The sequence below is a fragment of the Hordeum vulgare genome, chromosome 3H, assembly GCF_904849725.1.
Source record: "Hordeum vulgare subsp. vulgare chromosome 3H, MorexV3_pseudomolecules_assembly, whole genome shotgun sequence".
Lineage (NCBI taxonomy): Eukaryota > Viridiplantae > Streptophyta > Magnoliopsida > Poales > Poaceae > Hordeum > Hordeum vulgare.
In genome coordinates this window covers 5963052-5970918 of record NC_058520.1, presented here as the reverse complement: position 1 = coordinate 5970918, position 7867 = coordinate 5963052, and the positions used below count along the sequence as shown (strand labels likewise).

At 43.9% G+C, this 7867-nt stretch overlaps 1 pseudogene; it reads left to right on the top strand.

Moving 5' to 3' along the window:
- Positions 1-4697: 4697 nt before the first annotated feature.
- Positions 4698-5626, top strand: LOC123441273 (annotated as a pseudogene).
- Positions 5627-7867: the final 2241 nt, after the last annotated feature.

Genomic DNA, 7867 nt, shown 5'->3' with positions numbered 1-7867 from the left:
ACGAGTCGTGCTGCACCCACACGCCACACTCTAGAGACCCCAAAGCCAAGCCCAACCCTGTAGAGGACCAAGGGGAGGTCGTCTTCCCCGCCTCCGATCGCCCCGATCTGCTTCTGGTCGGGGCAAAATTCGCCCTTGGTAGTGAGCCCCATTTGCTCAAACATCGTCGGTAGCCTCCTAGTGGTTCACCTCATTTGACCCGCGCGTCAATTTGACGTCTGCAGGTCATGGCGGTGAGATCCATCCTAGCCCGAGGCCGGTGATCGCCGAAGAGGACGTCGTCGATGTTATGGTGCTCGCCATCGAGCATGTCCACCACCCCTCGATGCAGAATCACCTCCTAAGCCTGCATGTGACATCCCCTTCCCTGGCTCGCGTCAATCAACGTCAGCGACCACCGCGAGCCCGTGCCGTCGGTGTGTTAGTTTAAACCTGACAGCCATGGCCCACACGTCAGTTTTCTTTTCTTTTCGAAGCATTTTTTGAAGGCGTATTTCTCTCGAATGTGCCTTCCCTTCGGGTCGATCGATGCAGTTTCATTTGAAAAGTTTTATGTTTTTCCAGTCTAGCCCCTGGAGACTTCTTTGTTTATTACACACATGTCCATCGGAGCATTTTCCTTATAACTTTTAAACGGAAAAATATTTTGATTTGATTTTTTGACAGCTTTATTTTTTTTGTCTAGTTTTTTATGATATTTAATTAAAAATATTTTGGGACAACTTTTCTACGCCACGGTATTTACGTAGATATAGTATTTGTGTAATGTAGATACCGAAGGAGAAGACGCTGCCATCCACCTCGTCGGGTCTATCTCCGACTTGGTCGACCCACGCAAGCATGTTTGAACCTTTGATATGGTGCTTGTTTGCATGTTTGCATGTTTGCTTGATAAACTTGTTGCATATAGAAATGGTAGCATGGCATGTGATATCATTTCATGGATGGTTGAAGCTAACACTTGTGAAGTGATGGAAAACACTTTGATAGCCTAATCACGCGGGACGTGATAGGTTATGGCTTGGTCATGTCGGAGCATGTCAGTACTTGAACAAACTTAACAACTCCAGTATCGACATAGATCGAGTCTTGTCTGTGTATCACCTTACTTTTTCGTACTGCCACATGCTTTCCCGAAAGGGAATACGATTTAGTAGGTTGCAACCCTATTTCCATGTACACACCAAGTAGAGGGTCCGGATGAAGGTTCCGTTGCCATGGAATAATGCCAGTCATCCGGTCAGGGGGCAATGGATGTTTCCGGACCAGGGCCGAGAGGGGGCACCCCTTAGTAGCGTGCGGTATAAATTTGATCCCATGCTATTCAAGGTGTCGGCCTCCCCGTCTTATAGTATTTCCTAGAAGCGTAGTCCAGGTGATTCCGAGCCTCGCTGGGTGAAATGGGTGTGTAATGATTATGTGTGTTCACTTATAAATACCGTAAACGGGATTATTTTTTCTGACTATCGAAACCCGTTGGTTGTGGGTAAAGAGTACCCCTCTACAGAGTCAAAACTATTCGATTAGCCGCGTCCATGGTCAAGGACGATTGGTTGACATGTCAAGTGTCGGTCTTCGTGTCGGTCCGTGGAGAGCAAATAATCTTTTATGAGAACTCTTACTTATGGTTATATGGATGTGATGTTTGTGGTTAACCTATTGTGATATTTGACGTTCTAAGTATCCGTAGGGTGGTCATACCATCCGGATACTCGCATAATCATATTGAATATAATCCCTTTCCATGGTGTCGCTCAAACGCCCGATTGTGACCTATTGATTTATTATTTACGTCCTTTCCGTGGTGTCGTTCAAATGTCCGATTGTGCCTTGTTGATTATTATATAAGTCCTTTATGTGGTGTCGCCTTGACTCCCGATTGTGGCATGTTGTTTATTTCATAAAACCCTTTATGTGGTGTCGCTAGACATCAGACTGTGGCAAGTCATTTATTTTCTTAAGCCTTTTACATGGTGTCTCTCACACGCCCGATTGAGGCTTGCAATGCTTTATTTTTTATAAGTCCTTTTTGAGGTGTCGTTTAGACGTCCAACTACAACAGTTTAGGCTCTGTTTGAAACCACTCAGATTATATAATCCAGATTTTATAATCTATTCAGTCTCCAAACAAGACAAATTATGGTGTAGATTATAAAAACTAGATGAACATATTATTAAAAACTCATAATCTACTCTACCCCAGCTAAAATCAGATTATGGATTGCTAATGACCAATTACCCTTGTAAAGTTGGAGATAATTGCATTCCTGCCACCGCTACCCTCCTATTTTTTTTAAAAAAAAATAGAGGGCACACAGGTCATTATGCAATGTAAAATCTAGATTACAGTTTATATAATCTGACCTCCAAACATGCCCACCTAGATTATTTTTATAAGCCAGATTATATAATCTATCTTCATAATCTATAATATTATAATCTATTATGGTTTCAAACGGGGCCTTACTTTTATTGTTAACCTTTAGAGACGTTGCTTCAGACACCCGATCAATGTATTTTATTTTTTAGGATATTTTGGAAGGACTACCGCCCGACTTCCCTATCTTTACTTTATTTTAGCTTACCGTTAATATATAAATCTTGCCGATTGTGATCTTTTAATTAACTTGCGCATGTGCATTCTGTTTGCATTCATTATATCTTATGTCCAAACTGTCTTGCGAGTATATTTCAAGTACTCACTTGGTTTATTGATTTGGCTAGATTTTGATGAAGACGATCTCAAGGAAAAAGATCAGATCCTAATTTTTTTACAAACCATGGATTAATCTTATCTTATCTTACCTCTTACCTACTAATAAAGCAAATATTGTTTCTGCCGTACGTCATTAAAATTGCCCCTAAAGTTGGCTAAAATTACCCACCAATGCCACCTATAAGTCATAAAAAACGTTTCAAACAGGAAAAACTCTGGACTGGGTCGGCCCATGTAGGCACCTCCTATATTACGCTCTGTGCGTTGTAAAAGATGCAGCACACCTGTTTGGGCCGACCCATGTGTGGGCGCCTGTTTTTTTAGTTTAGTTTTTAATATGTCTTTTCAGTTCCATTTTGTTTTTCTACTTTAAATAATTTAGAACTTCAGATATTTTTTCTCAATTTTAAGAAACTGAGAATTTCGAAATAAAATATTCAAAAAAACATAATTTTTTGAGTATTCAAAAAACTACTCAGGAGTTTTGAAAAATGTTTGCATATACAAAAAAATGTTTAAATTTTAAAAAAAAGTCAATGATTTTAAACAAAAGTCCGTGTAAAAATCTTAAAAACAGTTCATACCTCTGTTTTTAGTCTCGTTTTTTATTTTCATTTTTCTGTTCCATTTTTTAATTTAAATAATTTCGAACTTTGAATTTTTTTTGAAATTTATAAAACTTAGAATTTTGAAATAGAAGTTTGAAGAAAACATAAAATGTTTATGAATTCAAAAAATGCTTGGGATTTTTGTAAAAATATTCACATATGCGGAAAAATGTTCATAATTTTGAGAACAATCTTAGTGAAAACAATAAAATTCCATGATTTTGAAAAACAAATGTGTATTATTTTTTGAGTGCAATTGAAAAAAATGTTTGCTAATTCAAAAAATGTTCATACATTTCAAGAAATGTCCTAAAATTGTAAAGACATAATATGATCAGCATCATTGGAGATTATAATTGACGGGTCTTTTGCTAGTATTTTAAAAAGATCAAAACACCAAAATTGGCGGCTCCTTCCATTAATCACGCAACCAAGTCAAAGTCTGCGAAAAGAATCGACCGTGTGTTGCATCAGCCTGAGCACGGCACCAGCTTGAACCGTACTCGGCAATCCAAAGAAACGGGTCACGTGTGTTTCTATTCACGACTCTGCGGCATCTTCCACTCATTCGCCCGGCCGTCACGCCTCTGCTGTCAGGCCGTCACGGACCTGGTGTGACTTCGTTGACTCGTCATGCGCTGACTTGTAGTTCCTCAAAAAAGAGATAAATAAAGGTCATTGTATTTTAATGGAAAACACACTATGGTCATACGGTCATTGTATACGTATTGAGATGATTATACGGTCACTAGCTCATCGTATAAAGGTCATTGTATCGAGTTGACTGGTCAACTCTCTCTACCATGTCGGGAGGAAGAGCACGGTGGCACACCATCAAATTCGTGGACGCCATCTCGCTGCCTCCTCCGTCTCCCGTGCCCTCTGGCTCAGCTCCTCGTACTCTTCCGTGGTCAATGCCACACAGTCTTCGGGGGCGGGGGCGGCGCCACCTTGGCTCAATGTTGCTTGGTTGACTAGTCAATTCGACTGAATACATAGCTATATAGCGAGCCAGTGACCGTATAATCATCTCAACATGTATACAATGACCATAATGAACCATTCCAATTCGGTGATCATAGTGTGCTTTCGACTCAAATACATTGACCACCGGTGTATTTACCTACTTAAAAAGTTATCATCTTCCACTCGTTTCACTCGTCGTCATGCTTCCTTGCAGCTCCTTTCTCCCCTGCTTCTTCCATCCATGTCAATGTCAGTCAGCGTCACTGACCTGGCCACTTCGCTCCAGCACTCCCTCCTCCCCACGTATATATTCCAGCTCCAATGGAGGGAGCTCACGGAATTATTAACGACCGAAAGACCTGGCAGTACAACAAGACACCGGCCGACCACAGGCTGAGGCCACCACCATGGACGAGTCGTCGTCGTCGCGCTGGGCGTTCACCGCGGCGGCCATCTTCCTGCTGTTCCTGACGTTCGCCCTCGCGATCATCATCCTCCGCCACTCTTACTTCAGCACCGGCGCGGCGCGTCCTCGGCCGTGGGCGTGGCGCTCCCGGATGGAGATGGTGGCCCCGCCTGGCAGCCCCAGGGGCGTCGACCCGGAGCTGCTGCGGTCGCTGCCCGTCACGGTACACCGTGCCGCGGACGGCGTCGGCGGAGTGGAGTGCGCGGTGTGCCTGGCCGGGCTGGAGGACGGGGAGGAGGCGAGGTTCCTGCCCCGGTGCGGCCATGGGTTCCATGCCGGGTGCGTCGACAGGTGGCTGGCGTCCCACACCACCTGCCCGCTCTGCCGAGTCACCGTTGGCAAGCCCGACGCGCTTACGGTGACTAGTCTCCCTTCCGTACCGCCGGAGCCGGCGAACTACGCAGCGAACCTGCCGGCGAGTGTGCTGCTCGGGGTTTCAGACCAGGCCACGCTAGGGCGCGGTGACCGTGGTCACTGACGGAGTGCTGGTGATCGACGTTCCGGAGGCAAGGATGGTGGCAGCCACCCCGCGCGACGTGTCCAAGCATAGTCCAAGTCTCCGGGCATGAGCAGGCTGAGGTCGGTGAAGATGCTGTGGAGCTTCGGGAGGCAAGGGCCGTCGTGGTCCACCACGCCCTCCGCCGGCGGCAGCGGAACGGCAGACGTAGAGTGGGGCACTAGCAATAGCATCACCTGTGCAACCCCGAGAGCTCCGATGCATTGTTGAGCCGAATTGCCACCGGCCTGCGTGCCGCACAGAGATCAACTTCATCCAACGGCTAAACTATATGTACATATTTACATATGGTGGTATACATAGGACATAGCCACATAGACATTCTTTGAGAGATTAATACAGTATATGATGGGATGGTGTTCTTTGATAGCTATCAATCTTTCTTTTAGAAATAGAGGATGATCCCCGGCCTCTTCATCTGCATCCAGACGATGCATGCAGTCATTTTATTAATTATTTATAAAAATCAGAAAATGTAAAACCGGTCGATATCATGTCGAAGTAACTTCAAAATAGATGTATTTACTATTTTTCTTATGCAACAACAAGCATATTATATGGAGTAATCTCGGAATTTTTCATCATTTTTTGGAACAACTGGCTGAGAGATTCATGGAGTTTTCAATGTAAGCCAGATTTTGACAAAAAATTGACACGGAATTAAAAGTTTCCATAAAAAAAAACTATTAGATGTCGAACCGCAATCTCAAATCATGCATCCGTTAAAGATAAGCCGAGATAACTACTGGAATTCTCACCTGAAAACTGCCGAAATTTTATGGTTATGCAATCGGGTCCATGGATACACGGAACAATTACTGAATAAATCACTCAACTCGTAGCAATAATACTATACCTCCAGTGTATCACATCTGTCAACACATAACCAGAGAGACCTCTGAAACTCATCTACCTCAAACACTCGTAATCACAACGATATCAAATATGACAGTACATCTGAACGCTCTCCCCAGTACTGGGTGACGTTAAACTCCTCTTGTCACAAAATAGTATTGAGTAATTTCGAACATCCGCGTCCTGAGATACTAAGGAAACCGAACGAAACTCCTCTCGCCATCAAATTTTATGTGTGGACTAAAAAGAAACAAATGAAGTACGGTGATGACGAATTGCTTTATTTCTTTTGTTTTTATACTATTATAATATTAACATTAAATGAGTAATGTATTAAAGAAAGAGTAGTGAGTATTTTCTACGTCTAAAAGTACTTGACAGAGAAATAAACAAAAATGAACGTATCTAAAACTAAAATACATAGATACATCTATTCTTCAGACGCACAATTTGTTTATGCGTTACTCTAAAAAGAATGTTTATGCGTTAATTGGTATAATTAATCATTTTCTACCCTGTTTTAACTGTTCGTTTTTACCGCTGGCGCAAATGAAAAAAAGAAACAGAGTCTCCCAGGTTCGGTTGTTGGTCCAAATTCAGGCGAGCCGCCGGCCATGAATCCCCCCAAGACACCCCAAATCTGTTTCGGAATAGCGTCACTCGTCTCTCCTCCGCTCGCCTCCACACCGTTCAAATCTGTTTTCTTTTTCTTTTTTGCAAAAGGAGGAACAAATCTGTTGCGGAGGAGGATTCCTGATGCTCCTAATCCGGCTCGTCCTAGTCCCTGTTTCTTCTGTCTCGCCTCTTGGTAAGTTCTACTACTACCTAGCTGCTGCAAGTCCGGCCGCCTGTCTTCATCATCAGATATAACTAGCCTATATATTGACTACAAGTCTGGCCGCCGGTCTCAATCAACAACTACCTAGATAGCAGCTGGAGCTGCAAGGCCGGCCTTAAGTAATAGTATAAGCTGCGACCGGCAAACCAAAGTAAAAAGCTTCCAGTCATGGAGTCAACCTGCGACACCGTGAGTTCATATACCCCTTTTGCTTTCTTGTTACTATTAATTAGATTTGACTAGTATAGACCCTCTAATCTTTTATTTAGATTCATTTTTATACTCCTGGTTACTACTCACCTTGCCCATGAAGAATTGTAATAAGAAGAATATATGGCTTCCGTCCCTGTTTGTTTTGATACTACTCACTAGTTTAACTCTTTCTTTTGGCAGAAGATCATCAGAGATGAAGATAGCAACATCAGTGCAGGCGAAAACCAAGATAGAATCAGTGCGCTGCCCGACGACCTTCTGCTCGAAATCCTCGAATGCCTTTACATGCGCACGGGGGTTCAGACGGGGTGCTCGTGCTCTCCACGCGATGGAGGCACCTCCCTCGTCAGCTCTCCAGTCTGCAAATAAATGCCGAGGACTTTCGAGGCGGCACCGTTGATCAGATAATGACCGCGTACACCGATGCGCTAGCAAGATTTCTATCTCCCCCGCCTACTTGCGAATGCAACCGGATCGTCAAGAGCCTGCAACTCTGCTTCTACCTAGCAGAACCTTACCTGTCCTCCATCGCTCAGCTAGTCGGAGATGCGTGAAGTTCGGCGTGCCGGAATACCTCGAGTTTGCGGTGACCGCCTATGTTGCACGTGCAAGTGAGGCTGACCAAGAACTCTTCAGACAGCGCTTTATGTCCCTGTTCCATGCTTGTCCTGGTCCCTTCAGTCTGCTC